The 22,028-nt window shown below is 34.6% G+C and overlaps 1 long non-coding RNA gene across 1 annotated transcript in view; it reads right to left on the reverse strand.

The window, feature by feature from the left end:
- Positions 1–6,080, reverse strand: part of LOC140615579 (uncharacterized) — a 35,296-nt gene extending 29,216 nt beyond the window's left edge. The window contains exons 1-2 of the long non-coding RNA XR_012016088.1: positions 5,999–6,080; positions 4,131–4,250 (exon numbers count right to left, since the gene is read on the reverse strand). This is a non-coding gene — a long non-coding RNA (uncharacterized lncRNA). The remainder of the gene's footprint in view (positions 1–4,130; positions 4,251–5,998) is intronic.
- Between the last annotated feature and the right edge of the window lie 15,948 nt (positions 6,081–22,028).

A 22,028-nucleotide genomic window follows, 5' to 3' on the forward strand; every position in this document is an offset into this window, starting at 1 on the left:
AACTAGGTAAAAGCTAGCACTGCATGCTTAAACACACAACATATCTCATATGCCTGAGGAAAACCCACAAAATAATGATCTTGTCATCCATGGCTTTCTTTGGTCAAAACTAGCTGCAAAGCATCATTGTCCACTGCTGGAACCATAATATAAGATCCACCTCATATTTGCCTAAACCAATACTCCCCTCTAGAAGGCCTTGCCTCCCCTTTTCATATATCCAGCTCCTGCCCTTTCTCCAAGGCTCAGCTAAAGACCTACCTTTGCTAAAATCTTTCTCTTCCTCTTTTGAGCTACAACAAGGCTCAGCTAAAGCCCTACTTTGCTAAAATCTTTCTCTTCCTCTTTTGAGCTACAACAGCACTGCTTATTTGCAGCATTCACTGCCACATGCTGCCTTTATTTTGCTAAATATCAAACTGTCCTTTAAGCAGTTTCCACAATACTATATATATACAGGGAGATTGCTACTAAGAATTATTAGAATTTGTCTAATTAAGAAGCACTATGTCATGGTGGAAAGAATATGGACTTTGGCAATACCTAGAACTTAAGCTCAAAGATACCATTAAAAATGCGTGAATTTGAGAAACTTAATTAACCTCCTGCTGCACCTCTGACCATTCATCTGAAAAAAATGCTATGAATAATGAGGTTAGGAGAATATTAATGAGATAAAGTGTACAATAATATGGAACTAAGTAATTGCTCAGTAAGATCACTCTTCCTTTTGTCTTAATATTTTGTGAAGAAGAAAGAGCGGAAATCAAGTGCATATTCTTAACTCAACAGGGTTATTTTCTGTGCAGTGACCAATGACTGCCACATATGCCACTATTAATGGTGATTTTCAGGGTCTTGACATGGGACATCACAAAGTAGGTTGCTCATTTTCACATAGAACAGTTGTAAGCTATTCTTTTAAAGAAACACTCAGACGTTCTCAATCTTTCTCTTATGCCACATTAAGAAAGCAATAAACATGAAATCATGAATTACAGACCAAGAACTAAAAGAAAAAGCTCAGAGATTAAAAAAAAATTCAAATTGCCAATAAATAGAAAAGTAGGCCCAATCTCACTGGTATCTTAAATATGTAAATTAAAATTTCATTTGAACAAGTTTGTCCCTCACATTTTGGCCAATTCTTAAATAAAACTGTTGGCAAGAAAGAGGAAAGCTAGGCACTATATTATAAGATTGAAGAATGAGTATTCATATCACCATCCTGAAATGTGAGCAGTCTCTATTAAAATAAATTATATGCATACCCCATGAACATGTACTGTTATATAAGTACAAGTGACAAAATATTCTATAAAAATATTTTCACAGATGTTTAAAGAAATATATTTAAGACCACACATTGCAACATTGTAATATCCAAAAATCAGAAACAATGCAAATGTCCATCAGAAGGGAAATAGTTTTAAAAAAAATGATAGTATGTTCAAACAGTAAAACACATCCAGCCATGAAAAGAATGGGGCGTATACTGACATGAACTCTACCATACATACATTGTTAACTGACAAAAGCAAATTGATGAAACCTTTTAATATAATATCATTTTACTAATCCAAGTATCTATTATCTATTTATATATACAGAGTAAAAATCTGCACGCTTTTATACTAAAATATTGACAATTTTCACCTATAGGAAGTGGGATTAGAGAAGATGAAACTTTAACTTCTAATTTTTACAATTCGATTTTTAAAATATTTTTCGTGAATATGGATTTTTCCAGTTTAAAATATTTTAAATAATTAAGTCCAACTGTCATTTATTGAGCACCTGCAATTCATCTTATATAAAGGTTAATAAAAATATTAACCCCATTAAACGAGAACTTCAACATTAAGTAAAAGAGATAAGGGGTTAGAAATGAAGTAAATAAGTATATCTGAGTATATAATACACTTTAAGTAAAAGAAGTAAATAAGTATATCTGAGTATATAATACACTTTAAATAAAAGAAGTAAGTAAGTATATCTGAGTATATAATACACTTGATGTATGTTACATGCTTTAATTTAAAAAATTATTTGAAATAAGTATTGTTGTACTTATTCCATAGATAAAAATGTTGGTTGATTTGCCTATGTTTATCCAAGTAATGAGAGGTAAATGTGGTATCTAAGTTTGAGTCTATCTAGTTTCAGAGGCTATTTACTTTCTACATACTACCATGGACTTAGAAGACAATAATATAATAACATCTGAGATTTTCATATCAATATTCCTAGATTTAATATCATTCCTAAGATATAGCTATTTCATATTTTATCTGCATGTCTTGCTGTTAACCTCAATATCTCCAGCATTAATTTCTACTGATCCTTTAAACTATACTTTCTACTATGTGTATCACAGATCACAATTCTATTATCTGCCCAGCCACCCCAACTCAAAACATATTTGACATCTCCATTTCCCTCACCACCCTCCTCCCAAACCAGTCAGCCCTCAATTCAATTCTCACACTTACTGCTAAAAGGACTTGCAAAAAAATAAAAAAATAAAAGGACTTGCAGAACGCTGACAATCTTGCACCTGCTGTAATTCAGCCCTCATCACATGGAGTCCTGACTGCCGTGACAGCCCCCTAACTGCCTCTTGTCCCCCCTCCAATTCATCCTCCACATAGCGGTCAGTGGTATATTTCTAAAATGATAATCTGTCTACATCACTCTTGATGTTGCAATTACTTTCTCTATACGGTCTTCAGAATAAAATCAAAATTATGCAGAATGGCATTCAACCTTATTTACAAAACTCTTTCATAGTGTCTTTCTCCCCCACATATATACTCACACTCCCACATAGAACAACCAACCCTTTCCTGAATATGCCTTGAAGTTTCACATCTTTGTGCCTTTGCAAATGCTGTGTCCTCTACCTAAACAAGCCTCTGCTGCTTTATGAAAGCCACATAATTATCCTTCAGGATTCATTTCATATGTCCTTTCTACTTGAAAACTTCATACAACTCCTCTCTTCTGGACAGCAAAAAATATCATCAGCTATTTAATTTACCCAATACATATTTTTCAAAGTTCTGGTCATATTTCTCACCACTCTGCATTATAGAGTCATTGATATCCATCCCCCTTACTAGAATGTTATGTACCTTATTCCATGTTCTAATCCTCCAGTACCCCCAAACTGCAGTGGTTGGCACATAATAGATACCCAATAAACATGTTGAACTTAATTAAGATGAGAAAGATGTTCATTTATCTATACACTCAATCAACATACTTTTGAGCACATACTATGTTCTATGCATCCTACCAAGTGTTGGAGACCCAGCATTAAACAAGAGACAAAAGATAGAAACATGGATAGATAAAGTACTCTGGGAGTTCACGGAAATAAAAAAATATAACCTATTAACTTGATTTAGTTAAGTAACAATTCAGCACTGAGTTGGTTTCCTATTGTTATCATAAAAAATTACCACGAACATAGTTACATAAAGCAGCACACATTCATTATCTTATAGTTCTGGCAGTAAGAAGTAAAAAATGGGTCTCACTGGGCTAAAATCAAGGTGTTAGGTGTTGTGCCCAAGATTGCAAATCCGAGAAACCACCAAGGAGCCTATACCGATGCAAACACACAAGGGTTTATTTACAAGCTCGAGCTTGGGTCCAAGTATACCCCAAACGGCGGAGCAGGGACTTGGACCCCGAGACTAAGAGGCGTACCAGCTTTATAGGGGCCAGTGGCCAATGGGATTGTAACATACACAGAAAGTTGCAGTCAAGTCGTTCCACATGCAGGTGGCCGATTGAATCACATTTTACCCTATAGTATCCATTTGAGCTGGCCTATTACTTTGGTCAGAATTGGCGGGCAGTTTTGGCGGGCACAAGGCGGGGTTACATTATTATGAGCCGATTTCCGATAAGGGTATGCCCAGCGGCTTGACTAGGGTGGGGTAGCGCCTTAAGCAATAAGCAGGTCATGTGGGGGTCATACAGGAGGTGGCGGGTGCAGCACAAAATGGAGTTAGTCCTGCTCTGCTTGTCCAGGGGTAGGGGATTTTTGTTAAATTTCCTGGGTCCCACATTAGGAAGGCTGAATTTCTTCTCAAGATCCAAGGAGAGAATCTATTACTTGCCTTTTTGGAAGTATCTTCATTGCTTGCATTGCATTAATTGCTCCTTCATCCATCAAGCAATATAACATCTTTAAATAAATGTCTCTGTGAATCCACTTCTTCTTCCGGTTCCTTCTTTCACTTTAAAAGATGTTTGCAATTACATTGGTCACACCTGAACATTTCAAGCTAATCACTTTACCTTAAGGTCAACTGATTAGCAACCTTCAACTCCCTAGCCATGTAATGTAATATATTCTAGGTGTCAAAGATCAGGACATTGCCAGATCAAGATATAAAAAAATTTCGTAAAAAATTTTACTCAGTATTTTTTCAGATATACACAGAGCCAGATATTAGGTGGAATGAGAAACATAGACTCCTGCAATATAGACAGATGGGCAAGTATGCAACATAACTGTAACTGCGAAAAAATCTATACTCCTTAACCTATTGCAGCTTTCTTTCCTATGATCTGCTGCACTCAATCAAAAAATAATTTTAAGTAACACTGAATTTGCAATTTACAAATCTTTCATCAATTACATTATTTTATTCTCAAAATTACCCTGAAAAAGAAAGCAAAGTAAGGAATTTTATATGAATTTTACTTTAACCATTGAACTTAAAGTCATCAGACACAGATAATGCCCTTCAAAATCAAGATCTTACATTTTCTGCATGATGACGTGTTTCCTAAGTAAGCACTCTCATCTGCTTTTTCTCTGTCCATACATTCTCAAAAGTCTGAGTGTAAGTTCTACTTTTGGGAAGATAAAATAGGCCTTTGTATAAATCTCAAGCTTTATCCAAAAATTAACTCGAAATGGGTCATGAACACAAATAGAAAATGTAAAAATGAAGGACTTTTAGAAAAAAATAATAAGAGAATATCTTCAGAATCTAGTGCTAAGTACTAGGCAAAGAATTCTTATACTTGACACCAAAAGCACAATCTATAAAAGGAAATGATAACTGTACATCATAAAAGTTAAAAACTTCTGCTCTGTGAAAGATTGTTAAAAGCTTAAAAAACAAGCTTAGACTATGAGATAATACTTGAAAATCACATATTTAAAAAGGAGTAGGGTCTAGAATATACAAATAACACTCAAAACTCATCAAAAAAAGATTAGAGAATGGGCAAAAGATATCTATAGACATTTCAATAGAGAGGACATATGTAGTAAAGAAGCATATGAAAAATATGCAACATGATTAGCAATTAGGGAAATGCAAATTAAAGCCACAATGAGATGTTACTATGTAAATGTCAGAATAGCTAGAATAAAAAATGTCAACAACCAACACTGGTGAGGATGCAGAGAAACTAGACCAATAAGACATTGCTTTTGAGAATATGAAATGGTACAGCCACTCTTGAAAACAGTTTAACATTTTCTTAAAAATCTAAATATGTAACTACCAGGTAACTCAGAAATTATACTCTTGCATATTCATTCCATAGAAATTAAGAATTATCTCCAGTAGCTACACTTGTGGTGAGCACAGTATAAGGTATAGAATTGTCAAATCACTATGCTGTACAAGTGAAACTAATGTAACATTATTCATCAACTACACATCAATACAAAAAAAAAATTACCTTCACACAACAACTTGTACATAAATGTTTTTAGCATATTTATCCATAATTGCTCAAAACTGGAAACAATTCAGATATCCTTCATTCAAATGAGTGTTAAACAGTTGTATATTCACACCATGGAATACTATTCAGCAATAAAATAAAATAAACTACTGACACCCACAACCCGGAAGAATCAAGCTGAGTGAAAAATCCAATCCCAAAAGGTTATATATTGTATTACATATTATTCTATAATTATTGAAAAGACAAAATTTCAGAAATGATGAACAATTGTTACCAGTATGTGAAAGTGTGAAGGACTGGAGAGAAATAAGTGTAGCCATAAAACAACAGAATGAGAAATCCTTATGGTGGTAAAAATATTCCGTTTCTTTATTGCATCATTAACAATACATTGGTTGTGATGTTATAATATAGTTCTGCAAGCTGTTACCATTGGAAGAAATTGGGTAAAGAGTATATAAAAACTGCATAATTTTGTGCAACTGCATATGAATCTGTAATTATCTCAAAATAAAAATATTAGTTTAAAAAAGCCCAAATAATATGGTAGTTCTATTTTTACTATTTTGAGGAATCTGTCATTGTTTTCCACCATGACTGGACCATTTTGCTTTCCTAACAGTATTTAAGAATCCCAATTTCCCCAAATCCTCACCAACAGTAGTTGTACTTTGTTGTACATTTGGGGTTTTATAGATGATCACCATCTTGACAGGTATAAAATTTTGATTTGCACTTCTCTGATGAGTACTGATTGAGCATCCTTCCAATATATCTGTTCACTATTTGTATTCCTTCTTTGGATAAATGTGTACTCAAGTCTTTAGCCCATTTTTAAATCAGGTTATTAGTGTTTTGTTTTGTTTTGTTTTTTTGTCTTATTTTCTTTTGAGTTTTAATAGTTTCTTACACCTTTTGGAAATTAACCCCTTATCTGATGTGGTTTACAAATATTTTCTTCCATTCCATACACTGTCTTTTCACTCCGTTGTTTCCTTTGTTATTGCAGAAGCTTTTAAGTTTGCATTAATCCCACTTGTCTAAATTTTTGTTTTTGCTGCCTGTGTTTTTGGTGTCATAATCATCCAATTAAATTATTGCCAAGATTAATGTCATGGGGATAGAGGAGGACTGAGGAGTTGCTAACCAAAGGACATGATGTCTTAGTTATGCAAGATGATTAAGTTCTAGAGATCTGGTGTACAACACTGTAATTATAATTAACTATATTATACATTTGAAGAGTTAAGAATATAGAACTCATTTTGTGTTCCTGTCAATATTTTTTAAGTCTGAAATCACATCACTTTGCTTTCCCTCAATGTCCTCAATTTATACAACATGACACATGTCCTATCACAAATGAATTATTTCCTTGACGAAAATGAAAACCTATTATTTTGTAGTAAGTGGCTTTCTGGAAAATGAAAAAGTCATAATGAAACTTGTTACAAATGACTGTCCCATGGATACATCACCTAAAAAAGTAGGAAGATTTGACTGTCTGAAACTTACCACAGTCTGTATTTTCCAATTACAAAGTAATATATTTGAATCAAATTATATTCTTTTTTCATAATTAGTGACTTGGACATTTTGGGTTCATGTAATTTTGATTACCTATGGAGAGTCTATTTCCCAGAATATCTTTCCACTTAACATTTCTTGGTAATAATAGAAATGTCACATCTTTTGTTAAATTATATAAACCACTGTTAAGGCAAAGAACATTAAGAGAGAACAGATCAAAGTTTGAAATTCACAATCAGTTAAAGTTACACAGACACACACACACACACACACACACACACAGGTTTCCCAAGACCATGTCGTTTGTCTTGTTCCTTTCACCCAAGCTGACATAGCCAATAGGAGAACCTAAGGGAAACAATCCTATTTATTATTATCTAGCCATTCATTAAATAGTCAGTGATTTCTTTTTTTTTAAAGGATTTTATTTATTCATTTATGGGAGAGAGAGAGAGAGAGAGAGAGAGAGAGGCAGAGACACAGGAGGAGGGAGAAGCAGGCTCCATGCTGGGAGCCCGATGTGGGACTCCATCCCAGGTCTCCAGGATCACAGCCCTGGGACTGAAGGCGGCACTAAACCGCAGAGCCACCCAGGCTGCCCTAGTCAGTGGTTTCTAACAATGCACTAAGGAGTGAAAAATTTATAATTTCAAAACAGAGTCCCTGTGTTGCTGGAGTTTGTGCCAGATTACCGTTTGTGACTGAAATGGCTGTTCTCTTGATACATGTTAACTGTTTGCACTCAGCACCAGTTCTGACCTCTACACTCTCCCTTGTTCACAGATTCCAGGAGCCTGGAAAATTTATCTTCCCAGATTAGAGTGCCAACAGGATTGTACTGTTAAATTCTAATAATGGAAGTCTAATGCAGAAGGTTAAACTTCATTAATTTTATCTATTGTTTGTTTTAGGTTTCATGTATTTCTGCTCTTCATTATTTCCTTCTTGCTACCAATTTTGAGTTTACTTTGCCCTTTTATTTCTAACTTCTTAGGTAAAACTTTAAGTCATTTATTATATATCTTTTTTATGCCATGTAAGCATCTAAAAATATAGATTTCTCTCCAAATTTCTAATATAAGCCCTCAAAACCTAAAATGCCCTCTAAAGCCTAATTAGCTGTGTACCACAGAACTTGATACATTGTATTTTTATTAACATTCAGTTGAAATTATTTTCTATTTCCCTTGTGATTTCTTCTTTAATTCGTATTTTACAAAGGCATTCATTAATCTGCCAATATTTGAGGGTTTTTTAAATCATTTTGTTCTAATTAATAGTAATCTATTTTACATCATAGTTTTCAATATTTTTAAATGTACTGAGACTTTTTTTAAAGATTGATTGATTGATTCATGGGAGACAGAGAGAGAGAGAGAGAGAGAGGCAGAGACACAGGCAGAGGAAGAAGCAGACCCCATGCAGGGAGCCAAACATGGGACTCCATCCCAGAACCCCAGGATCATGCCCTGGGCCGAAGGCAGGCACCAAACTGCTGAGCCACCCAGGGATCCCCTGTACTGAGACTTTTTTATGGCCTATCATAAGGTTCCTTTCGGTGTATAGACCACTGATTATTTTGATACTATTATTCTATCAATTGCTGAGGATAGGATGTTAAAATCTCCAGCAAGGATGAAATTATTTATTTTTCCTTTTAGTTTGGTAAATTTTTGCCTTAGACATTTCAAAGTTGTGTTGTAGGTGCATATACTGTTATAATTGTTATGTCTTCCTGACATAAAATTTCCCTTTTATATCTCCCTTGGTTTCCAGTAAGATATGTTATTTTGAGTTTATTGTATGTGATAACATAGCCACTTCAGCCTTCTTAAACTTACTATTTTCAAGGTCTATCTATTCTATTCTATTTACTTTAACCTATTATATCTTTGCATTTAAAATGTATTTCTTGTGGATAGCATATAATTAGGTCTTGCTTTTATATACACTGACGATCTCTATTTCATTAGTGTGTTCAGTCCACTACTACTCAATGTATTTTGATATGACTTGATTTATGCATTGTTTTCTATTTGCTTATTTTGCTTTCTTTGTTGTTGTTCTACTGTTCCTACTTGGCTGACTTATTTAAAAAAATTTTTATCTGAGTATAACTGACATAAATGTTACATTACTTTCAGGTATACATCATAGTAACTCAGCTTCTCTATATATTATGCTATGCTCACCGCAAGAGCTACTTCATTTTGTATTTAAATATTTTTTAATTTTAACATATCTATTGGTTTTAGCTATAGGTCTTTGCACTATTTTATAATGGTTGCTGAAGGAATTATATTATACATCAATTTTTTTACGGTCCACTTAGTGTTAATTTTGTATCATTCTACATCAAATGTAGAAAATTTCAAACATATAGTTCAATTCATAACTCAATTTATAACATAACTCATCTTTTATGTTTTAGCTTTCATATGTATTGCATTTACATACTTTACATGTCAACAATATAATGGCATCAAATTTTTATGCAATTGTATATCAAGAAGTTAAAAAGAAGAAGTTAAAAAGCCTTTGATATTTATTTACAAATTTACTATTTCTGATATGTATGATCCCTTCCTAAAGACATGTGTTTCCATTGACCATAATTTTCCTCCAGTCTGAAGGAATTCTTCTATCATTTCCTCTAGTGCTAGACTCATGGCAAAAATTCTCTTAGTTTTCTTTTATGTGAACTTATAGTTATTTGCTTCATTCTTAAGAATATTATCAGTGATATATTCTAGGAAGACTTTTATTATTTTCTTTCTCTCAAACATTCAGAGGTACATATATAGATATATATAGATATACCTTATGGCACTCATTGATACTGATGAGCAGTCCATCATCATTTATTCATTGTTCCCCTGTATGCAATATGTCATTTTTTCTAGTTCTTTTCAAAATATTCTTTATATTTTATTTTCATCAATTCGTATATGATTTGACTAGGAATTTTTCTTTGTATTAACCATGACAGATTCACTGAGCTTCTTATATGCCTTCCATCAAGAATTGGATGGATGTTATACTATATGTTGGCAAATCGAACTTCAATAAAAACAAATAAAAAAAGAATTGGAAATCATCACCTGTTCTTTCTTCAGACACTGTTTCTGTCCCAGTCTCTCCTTTTTTTCTAGAACACCGATCTACATTTAAGCGGAGACATTTCTTTTGTGTTCCTAATGCTTTGTTCATTTATTTTTCAATACTGTTGGCTATGCTTTTTATATTAAATATTTTTATTACAGCTTCAAATTCACTGAATTTTTCCCACCTCATTCTTTGGTTATTCTCATCTAGTGATTTCATTTTGTTTCTGATACTATATTTTTCAGTTCTTCTCTTTCATTCTTTTTTGATAGTTTTTGTTTCTCTGCTGAAATTTCTGAATTTCTCTTTCAACAAACATTTCCTTTACATCTCTGAGCACAGTGATAATAGCAGATGTATTTGATTTCTAGAACTGCTATAAGAATCACAAACTGAGTGGCTTAAACAATGAAAATTTATTGTCTCACAGTTCAAGGTGTCAACAGCTTAGTTCCTTGTAAGAGCTGTGAGGAAGAATCTGCTCCGTATTTCTCTCCTGGTTTGTGGTGGGTTGCTGGCATTTGGCATTCTTTGGTTTATAGATATAAGTCTCCATGTTCACATGGTATTCTTCATTTGCATGCCCGTTTGTTCAAATTTCCCCCTTGTAAGATACTGGTTATATTGGATTAGGGCTCACATTCACAATCTAATTTTAAATTGATTACTTCTAAGATGACTTTATTTCCAAACAAGTCACATTTTGAAGTTCTGGGTATTAGGACTTTAATATATCTTTTTGAAGGGAATGCAATTCAATCCTTAATAGCTGGTTTGAAATCCATGTCTGCTAATCACAACATCTGGGTTTCATCTCAGAACACTGATCGGAGGTTTTTTTCCAATGCAGAATAAATATTTTGCTACATTTTAATATGTCAGGTGGTTTCATATTGTATTCTGTAATCATGACAATATGAATTATAAACAATAACAATATGCTTTGGTTCTATTTTCTGAAGTGTTGTTGGGGTGTGTGTGTGTGTGTGTGTGTGTGTGTGTGTGTGTGTTTTAGCAGCCAATTAACTTGGCTGGCCTCAAACTGTATACTCTGTCTACTTTTTTGCAGGCAATTGTTCTTTTAGCCTAAACTAAGATTCTTGGGGTCTGTTGTACACGATCTGATTCAAGGGCCATCCAGGGATTTATATAGGTTAAACAACAAATTGTGGTCACCCCGTCTAGTTATCTCCTTTCTGGGATCCCCCTCACTTTCTATTAGCTATGGTTGCCCTAAAGTCTGCCTGGTTTTGATGCCAATAAGACTGTAGGTTTTCACTGCCTGACATGGCACAAAATTGAAACATGCTTTCAGGCTGAAAGCCATAAAAATGTGATATTCACCCAATACTGCCCCTTCCACCAACAGTGGACACCCTCTAGTATGTCTCTGCTTTGGGTTGTTCTCCAATTCTCTTACATATTTTTCTTTCTGTTTTTAAAAATATTTTTCCAGAGTTAATATTTATTATCTATGGAGAGGTTGATCTAATAGTGTGTACTGGCTTAACCAGAATCAGGCACATGTGAATAGCAGAATCAGAGCAGGAGCTATTATTTGTACTAAAAAATGTATTTCAATTTCTTATTGCTTTGTATCAAAATCTTTCAAAACTCAATGACTAATATCAGAAAAGACCTATACCCATTTCTTTGGGTAAATGTCCAAATAGCCACCAAGACCTAGAGAATAAATTCTCATATATTTAAGCCAGTAGTGTCTAGACATCCTCAAGAGTAAAACCATCATCATCATTATTATGGTATTTCCACTGTGATCTCTTGTGTGACTTGTTTTTAGAAGATTCAAAACAGTGGCTTTTTATTTGCCTTTCTTACAGTAGATCCTTAACACTATCTTGAAATTCATATCTACTTATACCTTAGAACCTTATAAATTTATTAATTTATAAATACAGGTTTCCCCTGCTATCTCAGAGTGTTCCAATCAAATATTTTGTAAGCCAAATGGCTTATAGTGAAGAAGCACTTACTATTAATTCATATGGTAAAATTTTTGAGCATTCCCAAATCCCTTGAATAACTTCTCTTAGGCTTTTCTGATCCTTAGGACACATCTTGCTAGTGGATACACATAATGAATTGAGATAAAGCACAGGTGCACACAGACAGTTGAAAGCTGTGACAGATTGATGCTAAGAGGCTGAGTGTAGTTCCAAGGGAAGGAGCCTGGTGGTGCCATTCTTACTGCTCCACATGTGCACTGCCTGTATAATGACAAGCTACAAAACAAACATTAAACATTACTTTGCTTCTTGCATTTTTACATAAAAGTGAATATCCTATTTGGATTTCTTTCATTTAGCAAAAACAGATACTAAGGTAAGTCTTTCATAAAATCAAAGTGGTGTAACACAAAATTTCAAAAAGTGGGAGATAGCTATAGATTATTTTTCAGGCTCTCTCTTTTACCTCAAATTATATTTATGTTGAGTGTAATGAGTTCCATGGCATAGCTTCAAATTTTAACCACAGTTTTCAACATTTACTAAAGTCTTATCTTTCCCTTGTCTGCAATATTTCATAAATAAAACATTTTTACAACCTTAGGAGAATTTATAAGTACATAAGGAGAAGGAGCGAACAACCCAGCTGAACTGAGATCTGATAGACTAACATTTTTCACTATCTTAGTAATTCACAGCTCAGTATTCAGGTTTCTGCTTCAGCAAGAGAACAAATTGCCATTGTAGCATTTATTGAGTATTACAATTCCATGATTTCTTTTCTGTATCTTCTACAAGAAGAACATAAACTAAATTGTCATTGCATCTCTGGTACCTAGCAGAGTAGGCCTTTATTAATATTTGTTCAATGAAAAGATAAAACCAAGAATACTAAAACTCTACGACTTTAAAAAGTTAAAACCTTTGCTTTTAATATCAGTAGTTGTTATGATAGGACATATACATGAGGAGGTGAGTGGGTATGTGTGTTGGAGTTGGGTCTGATTATAAATACATGCATAAAGATGAATAATTTTACAAGCCATAAATGTCTTGGATGACTACATTTTCTAAGTACTTGTACTCTAAAAAACACTCCTGCCTATGTGATAACCTATAATATTTTCCTAACATGCCCACCTTCTAGCTTTTTATTGATATAGCCTAAAAAAGTAAGATACTCCCAAGCTGTGTTTTACAGAGAACTCTATGAACTTTAAAATATTCTGAAATGAGTCAATTGGAGAAGGACAAACATTATATATTCTCATTCATTTGGGGAATATAAATAATAGTGAAAGGGAATAGAAGGGAAGGGAGAAGAAATGGGTAGGAAATATCAGAAAGGGAGACAGAACATAAAGACTCCTAACTCTGGGAATCGAACTAGGGGTGGTGGAAGGGGAGGAGGGCGGGGGGTGGGGGTGGAGGGGTGACGGGCACTAAAGGGGGCACTTGACGGGATGAGCACTGGGTGTTATTCTGTATGTTGGCAAATTGAACGCCAATAAAAAATAAATTTATTATTAAAAAAATATTCTGAGGTTTAAACTCAGACATCTATTGGAAATTATGGCCCTGACCACAGACATGTCACCCACCAATCCACTAACACAAGAATACTTTTCTTCAGGTATAGCTCCCATCATATCACCTCCTTGCTTAGAATATTCATTTCTTCCCCACTCTAATATACACAACTCGAACTTCTTAAATACCCTTCTCTTTGGGCCCAGCCTTCTCCTTTCACCCATTCATTAGCTAAGATCTGAGAAAGGTACTTACCTTCACTGAACTTCAATGTCCACTTTCATAAGTGAAAATACTAATGTTTGTATCAAATGTATCAGTATGAAACACAGTAGGTATTTAATCAATGACAGCTATTAATGTGATTACTATAATTTATCTTAACTTCTCTCTCACAAATCAATCTGAATTATGAACCATTTATCCAAAACATGTCCTCTATCCTTAACAAAATTATTAAAATTTAGACTACTGCTAAGAGCCACTAATATTTTCCCTGGGATCTCATCAAAACAATAATAATCAACAGGGAACTGAATGTAATGGCACCTTGTTTGGGTTGATGGAGAGCTCAATTATAAGAAAACATGATCTATAGAAAATAAGAAGCATTTAACACTGCTATTAAAGAGCTTCAACTCATAACACAGATAACATTTAATACTTCTCAGGAGGACTGCTTTCAGGCTGCCACCAAAAAACAAACAAACAAACAAACAAAACAAAACAAAACAAAAACCTCATTGACAAAGCAGACACAATCTATGTGGCATTTTACAATTGTACATTTTTATTTAAATTCAATTAGCCAGCATATACTACATCATTCGTTTCAGATGTAGAATTTAGTAATTCATCAGTTGAATATAACACTCCATGTTCATCACATCATGTACCTACCTTAATGCTCATTACCCAATTACCTTATCCTTCTACCCACCTCCCCTCCAACAATTCTGTTTCTTTCCCATAGTTAAGAGGCATGGTTTGTCTCCCCCTCTGATGACTTCCCATTCCATTTTCCTTCCCTTTCCCTATGATCCCCTGCACTTTCTTATATTGCTCATATTAGTGAAACTATATGATGACTTTCTCTGATTGACTTATTTGCTCAGCATACTACCCTCTAGTTCCATCCAAGTCAATGTAAATGGTAAGATTTCATTCTTTCTGATGGCTGAATTATATATATATATATATGAATTATATATGATATATATATCTCACATCTTTATCTATTCACCTGTCCATGGACATGTCAGCTCTTTCTATACTTCTGAATTTATGGACATTGTTACTGTGAACATTGGAGTGCAGGTACCCCTTTGAGTCACTATATTTGTATCTTTGGGGTAAATACCTAGCAGTGCAATTGCTGGGTCATAGGGTAGTTCTATTTTTTCACTTCTGGAGGAAACTTCATGCTCTTTTCCATAGTGGCTATACAAGCTTGCATTCCTACCAATATTGTAAGAGGGTTCCCCTTTCTCCACCTCCTTGCCAACATTTGTTGTTTCCCATCTTATTAACTTTAACCATTCTGACTGGTGTAAGGTGGTATCTCATTGTGGTTTTATTTGTATTTCCCTCATGCCAAGTGATGTGGAGCATTTTTTATGTATCTGTTGACTATTTGTAAGTCTTCTTTGGAGAAATGCCTGTTCATGTCTTCTGCCCATTTCTTGACTGGATTTTTTTCTTTTTTGGGGTGTTGAGTCTGACAAGTTCTTTGTAGATCTTGGATACTAGCCCTTTAACTGATTTGTCATTTGCAAACATTTTCTCTAGTTCTGTAGATTGCCTTTAAGTTTTGTTGACTGTTTCCTGTGTGTAGAAGCTTTTTATCTTGATGAAGTCCCAATAGTTCGTTTTTGCTTCTGTTTCCCTTGACTTTGGAGACACGTCTAGCAAGAATTGCTGTGGTCGAGGTTGAAGAGGTTGTTGCCTGTATTCTTCTCTAAGATTTTGATAGATTCCTGTTTCACAGTTGGCTCCTTTATTCATTTTGAGTTTATCTTTGTGTATGGTGTACATAAAAGGTCCAGTTTTGGGGATCCCTGGGTGGCTCAGCAGTTTGGCGCCTGCCTTTGGCCCAGGGAGTGATCCTGGGATCGAGTCCCACATCGGACTCCCTGCATGGGACCTGCTTTTTCCTTTGCCTTTGTCTCTGCCTCTCTCTCTCCCTCTGTGTTTCTCATGAATAAATAAAATATTTTTAAGAGGTCCAGTTTCATTCTTCTGCATGCAGCTGTCCAATTTTCCCAGCACCATTTATTGAAGAGACTTTTTTCTATTGGATATTCTTTCCTGCTTTGTTGAAGATTAGTTGACCATAGAATTGAGGGTCCATTTCTGGGTTCTCTATTCTGTTCCACTGATCTATGTGTCTGTTTTTGTGCCAGTACCATACCTTCTTGATGATTACAGCTTGTAATAGAGCTTGAAGCTCAGCATTGTGATGTCATCAGCTCTGGTTTTCTTTTTCAACATTCCTTTTGCTACTCAGGGTCTTTTCTGGTTCCATACAAATGTTGGGATTATTTGTTCCAGCTCTGTAAAAAATGTTGATAATGTTTTGAAAGGGACATCACTGAATGTGTAGATTGCTCTGGGTGGCATAGCCATTCTAACAATATTTATTCTTCCAATCCATGAGTATGGAATGTTTTTCCATTTCTTTGTGTCTTCCTCAATTTCTTTCATAAGTGTTCTATAGTTTTTAGAGTACAGATTCTTTACCTTTTTCGTTAGGTTTATTCCTAAGCATCTTATGAGTTTTGGTACAATTGTAAATGAGATTTGTATCTTTTTCTTACTTAAACTATATGGAACTAAATTTGTGTAAGTTGAATCATCCCCCCAGAAAAAGACAAATCTACAAAGCTGCTCTTCTGTCACAGGAAATGCTAGGATTAATAAGCTTTCTCTTGAAACCCAACCAATAGCAGTCATGTAACATGTAAGTATTATGTTCCCATTATTACTCACTGAATCTTAACCTGACACAATAGCTATAAAGTCTCTCTGCATATCCCCCATAACAATGAACCCACTTAATGAAGTTTAGGTATAGATACCAGCATGCAAAATTGTCCAGAAGGATTCATTCCTGGCCAATAATGACTAGATACATGCCCAGAAGAATGGCACAGGGATATATTCATTTTGAAAATATTTGTATTCAGGAACTCCTGGGTGGTTCAGCAGTTGAGTGTCTGCCTTCAGCTCAGTGTATGATCCTAGGTGCGGGGATCAAATCCCACATTGGGCTCCCTGTAAGGAGCATGCTTCTCCCTCTGCCTATGTCTCTGCCTCTCTGTGTGTGCCTCCCATGAATAAATAAAAACTTTAAGAAGTAATAAAAGTTTTTTAAGAAAATATTTGTATTCATTATGTATTATGTTCAGGCTTAAACTAGGCATAGGAGACATAAAGGAGACCAAGGCACAGTTCTTGACCTTAAGGAATTCATAGGCTAGGATATAATAGTAAAGTGAAAATATAAACACAATATGACAAATACAACCATGTGGGATGAGGGGTGGGGGAAGTCATAGAACATTTCTGAAAATAGAGAAAAGCTAAAATGAAAAGGATATTTAGGGGTTACTAAATGAAGTATATGCTTGTATTAGTACTGGAATAGGGCAGGAATTGGTAATGATAGAGTGTTTTGAACTGAGTGTTCTATTCAGAGTGAATAACATGTGTAAAGTCTTAGCAGGTAACACTCAACTAGGCAAAAAGAACAAAATTTAGATAAGAAAGATATTGTTCTGGAAGTTCTCAGTCTGTGTCTTCCCTACAAACGAATGAATTAAAACATGGCAAGTTGAGTTCTATAAGATAGAATGAAAAATGTTCATTAATGACATTTAACATTTAACACTTCCTGGAAAATCAAGAAAAGTTTTACAGAAGAAAAAGGTAACATTTAATTTGAATCTTCAACCTTCAAATGCTCTGTTCCCAAGCAGATTCTTTTAGAAGCTGGGCAAGAACACTAATGATTCTAGTATATAATTATCTTAAAACGGGTTTCTGAGTAACATGAAAATAAGCATGTGTTTCCAAAATAAGTTGAAAACAGAAAAAAAGCAAAGGCTACTGTTGAATCAAGAGAGTAAAAGATGAAGTGTTCCTGTTTATTAGTGCATCAAAAAATGAAAGTTGTGGAATCATGGAAATATTAAATATCATAAGATCAGAAATTAAATAATGACTGTTCATTCACTGAGTTATTCAATTGATATTTAATGCATGCCTACTACAATGCAGGTATTTTGGACATAGGGATATAGACACAGAGGTTATGAAGATAATACCTTCCCCCAAGGCTGACACAAGTAGCAAAGGAGAGACTCATGGAAATATACGAAGTACAATGGGGTGAGTAAGTTCTATGAGGGGGATGCACAGAAGACTCAGAGGCACTGAAGCAAGCTTTGAGGGGTAGGGGAACAGAGTCGGGCTAATAGGTCAGAGAGAATTTTCTATAGGAGACAGTGTTATAAAAGAACTTACAGTGCTGCAGGTGGCAGGTCACCAAATTTGAGAATGTAAAATAAATGAAGAAATCCATCATTTACTGCAGTCAACATTCTGGTATCTGGGTGAATATGGAGTCAGGAAGTGAGTGATAAAGGTCCAGGTATGTCATAATATAATCAAGGCTCTGCCTGAAGCAGGTGTCTTTTGACCTTCCTTCTCTAGAAGGTGATCGACAAGTTTACTCTGACAGTCAATGACAGATAGGGAAAGCAAAGCCTGAGGCACTGAAAGTCGAATCATATTTATTTGCCTGAATAATCCTACTGTTTCTCTGGAACCCTGCAGAAATGGCAATTCAAAGACATTTCAATTTCTAGTGTTCAATGTTTTCACTAGACTAACTATAGAACAAGATATCACTTAATTGGGGTGGGGGGAGCCTAAGGTATTTGTGTAATTGGAAATCTGCAGAGAAAATGCACAAAATGAGAAAAATAACCTTAAGTTGCTATTTACCCAAGATGAATAATAGTTCAGTACAGGGACTGTGTTGGGCTAATGTAAGAATATGGAAAGACGTTGACTTCTTCTAGGTCCATGGAATGAACCTCACCTTTTAACCTAGGGAAAATTAATCTATTCAAAAGTCATTTCATCTGAACCAAACACACTTAAATATGAGCATATATTGCAACAATGAAACTAGTATCTTCAGTTGTGCACTCTTTTTCACACATATCTTTAGAGCCATTCTGTGTCATAGATTTTATTAGACCCATTTTCCAGATGTTCAAGTGAGAAAAATAAGCCCCTGATAGATAAAATGACTTTGTTCAAGAACCTATAGATATGAAACGACAAAACTGAGATTTAAATTTAAAAAATTCTCTACACAAATCCAAGTTGTTTCTCTAGTTCTTGCTTTGTTCAGAAGTCATCATCCTAAAGAATAAAATCACCACTGAAAATGCTGTTTTGAGGAGCAAGAATTTAAGGAAGAATCATATAATATTACCAGTTATTTTCTTAAGAAATGGTTGGTAATAATGTTGAAAAAATAAAAGTAGCAAAACTATGTTACAAGTTTTAAAAATATAATGTTACTTAAAAGGTAATGTTATCAGAGCAACTCCATATAAAAAATATTATTGTATGGGCCTTGGAAAATGTTGGCTATTTCAATAAAAATAAAAATAACAAATAAAAATCAAACTAAAGTCATGTATCTCTTAGAAAGATAAACTAAAATAATATTCTATAATGGATATAATAATATTTAATTCAAAGTACTTTTTTAAAAGTACTGTGCTTAATCTGCAGCATTTGATTCATTGACTACTTTCTTCTACTTGGAATAGTCTCCTCTTTTTGTGACATTTCTTATTCTTCTCTTACTTTCTGGACCATTCTTTTTAAATCTCTTCTTATGGATCCCCTCTGCTTTTTCCTGTTCCTTAAGTGCAAATATTCTCCTTAATCCTTTCTTGGACTATTACTCCTTTTACTACATATGATTTTGTTTACTACTTCTAATGTCAAAGTTGTAAGTTAAAATGACATACTACTCTAATCCAAATTCATATCCCCAACACAAGGTCAGCATTCCAATTCTTCTCTCTTACTCATCAATCTGTACTCTTTCCAGTGCAATTTTTTTGTCCAGGTACGTTGAGAATAGTACGTTGAGAACTCAAAATTAGACTCCTAGAAGTACACTGGATTATTAGTAGGTGACTGAAAACTCAGAAACCAGACAAGCCCAACTATGAGATGAGGACATCCATCATGAATTCAAGGAGCTTCGACAGAGTTGTAGAGTCTGAACTGCCCTCCTCTTCTTAGTCATATATCCATCCTCAGCTATGGCTTGTCTACTTTAAAACAGAGCTATGATTTCTATACTAGGCAATTCCTTATCTCCCCTTAGATTTGTAAAGACCAAAGCAAAATGCAGCTGTTGAACACATTTCCCTTTGCTTAGCCTATGTCTCTAATTCCCCATTCTCATTTTTCAGCAAACCAATTTTCCTTTTACCGTCTGTCTCCTATAAATACATTTGAGAAATCTTTTCTTGCTGATTGAATTAGGCCCTGAAAATTAATACTCTAGTTTTTTTTTCTTTCACTTCCACTTATCTCTTAAAATTTTTTCAGCTTCCTTGCTTTTGAATCTCCCCAATTCTTTTATCGAAGAGTTGTGGTTTTCTTTTAAGGCATCCTATTTTCTAGAGCTGCTTTGTGGGGGAGTGGCAGAGAGAAAATTATCTTTTAAATGGTCTTATCAGCAAATATTAATGTTTTTAACTAAAATTCATTAGTTTTCACTTTAATTTCAGTGCCCTCAGCCCTACCATAATTTAATATAAATCCTACTAATATACATTTATTTATTCACCCAAAATCCACTTATTGAAACTATAATGTGTTACAGACTATATTAAATCTTAGACATGGTAAGATAAACTACACAAGAAAACTTTCTCAAGAGTCTTAGAATGTTGAGGAAAAAATATGTGAATAGATACTGTAGAATGAATGAGCATATTAATTATTAATAAAATGATGTAGGTGATCACATAAGAGTATAACGAAGAGAAGTAGTTGGGTGGAGATGATATCCTAGAGGACATGCTCCATGTGGAGTTTTCTGTACAGACCAAAGATAAAGGTGTGTTTGAGGTAGAGGAAGCAGCATTCTTAAGGCCACATATGTTCACAGTGGATGATTTAGGAGTATCTGGCAAGCTTAAGACATCCCCTTGTCCTCTGCTAAATATCTTCCCTGTCTATGACATTAACATAGGTGTAAACCCCAGAGCCAAGTTTGCACTTCATGACCCATACCACACTCTTGGCCATATATTCTTGGACCAGATAAACTAAGTTAGGTGAATATAATTTATTTTCCAAATAAATTTGATGTGGAACCTTAGGGAAGTCATATCACTCTCCATATATGGCTGTAACTTTAGCACACGAAGTCAGTAGGTCTTAAATTGTAGCTGTGTCCCACTATATGGATGGAAGTTACAGAAAGGGAAAAGAATAAAATAGACACAGACAGTAAAGTGGAAGAGAGCAGTATGGGTCCTGACCACCTTCCAAATATGTATTTTAGTCCTTTTGAGACCTAATTATAATCTAGCTCAAAGGTTCTGGGAGATGGACCTATGTCCTTAAAATAAACTTCCCCTTTCTGGCTTAAGAAAGCCTGAGCTAGTTTCATTACTGATAGCTAAAGAGTCCTTACAAGTATTAAAAAATTTGAGCCAACCATTTCAAGCTTACAATGGCCAAAGTAGGACAAAAAGAGAAACAAAATAAATAATGTAGTATTGGATTGTAACCTGAAGTATAAAATGAATATTCAAGATGTGGTTTATGTATACAATGGAATATTACTCAGCCATTAGAAATGACAAATACCCACCATTTGCTTCGACGTGGATGGAACTGGAGGGTATTATGTTGAGTGAAATAAGTCAATCGGAGAAGGACAAACATTATATGGTCTCATTCATTTGGGGAATATAAATAATAGTGAAAGGGAATAGAGGGGAAGGGAGAAGAAATGGGTAGGAAATATCAGAAAGGGAGACAGAACATGGAAGACTCCTAACTCTGGGAAACAAACTAGGGGGTGGTGGAAGGGGAGGAGGGTGGGGGTGAGGGTGACTGGGT

This window comes from Canis lupus, chromosome 23 (genome assembly GCF_048164855.1).
Source record: "Canis lupus baileyi chromosome 23, mCanLup2.hap1, whole genome shotgun sequence".
Lineage (NCBI taxonomy): Eukaryota > Metazoa > Chordata > Mammalia > Carnivora > Canidae > Canis > Canis lupus.